The following is a 731-nucleotide window of genomic DNA, read 5'->3' as shown; positions in this document are numbered from 1 at the left end:
TTATAGTCTCTGGGCTGTGTGTCCTGTGGCCAGCAGCAGCTCGATCTCTCTGCTCTGGGCCCCCCTGGAATCATGCCTGCCCCTCCCACCAAGGAAGGACGCAGGCTGGAGTGCTTTGGGATCCAGTTCTGGCCCAGAGAATGAGAAGAAGACTCTGCTCACTGCAGATGGACCCGGGACACCTAGAACCCCCCTAGTGGAGGTGGGTTAGTCCTCAGCCAGGCAGGACACACAGAGAGCAGGTTAGAGGCCCTGAGTATAGACTCCAACTCACACACAGAGCTGTTAAGGCCGAGCGCATGGGTCGGGGCGTCACCTCACTAGTCGTCTCTCATCCGCCCGCCTGCTATAGAGGGTGTTCACCCACCTCACTTTCTTCCCCTTCAGCAGTCTCTGCCTCCCCTCAACAGTGCAACTGAGTATCTTGGGCTGGGGTGTCAGAGCAGGCTGAGAGGGGCCTCTCCCCAAAACAGATCTGGACAAAAAGCACATTCTCTACTTTCTAGTCATCTAAGGATTTCAGTCCATCTACACACTTCTTGCTGGTGAGGGGGACACTCCAGGACTCTCCCAGCTTATGCTCCATGACAAGGGTCACGGGTTTATCACAACCAAGGTCAGAGGGTCCTCAGTGGTCACCAACAGCCCCACGCGGCTCAGAGCAGAACATCCACCAGAGGCCACCGAGGGCCGGGGCGGGGCGCAAAGCCACACCATGCACCACAGGGAGG

General features: G+C 57.9%; 1 protein-coding gene across 1 annotated transcript in view; it reads right to left on the bottom strand.

The window, feature by feature from the left end:
• MEF2D (myocyte enhancer factor 2D) overlaps window positions 1-731 on the bottom strand; it is a 12,736-nt gene that overhangs the window by 9,246 nt on the left and 2,759 nt on the right. The window lies entirely within an intron of this gene.

The sequence above is a fragment of the Bison bison genome, unplaced genomic scaffold (genome assembly GCF_000754665.1).
Source record: "Bison bison bison isolate TAMUID 2011002044 unplaced genomic scaffold, Bison_UMD1.0 scf7180017864093, whole genome shotgun sequence".
Taxonomy (NCBI): Eukaryota; Metazoa; Chordata; class Mammalia; order Artiodactyla; family Bovidae; genus Bison; species Bison bison.
This window is presented reverse-complemented; position numbering and strand designations above follow the sequence as displayed.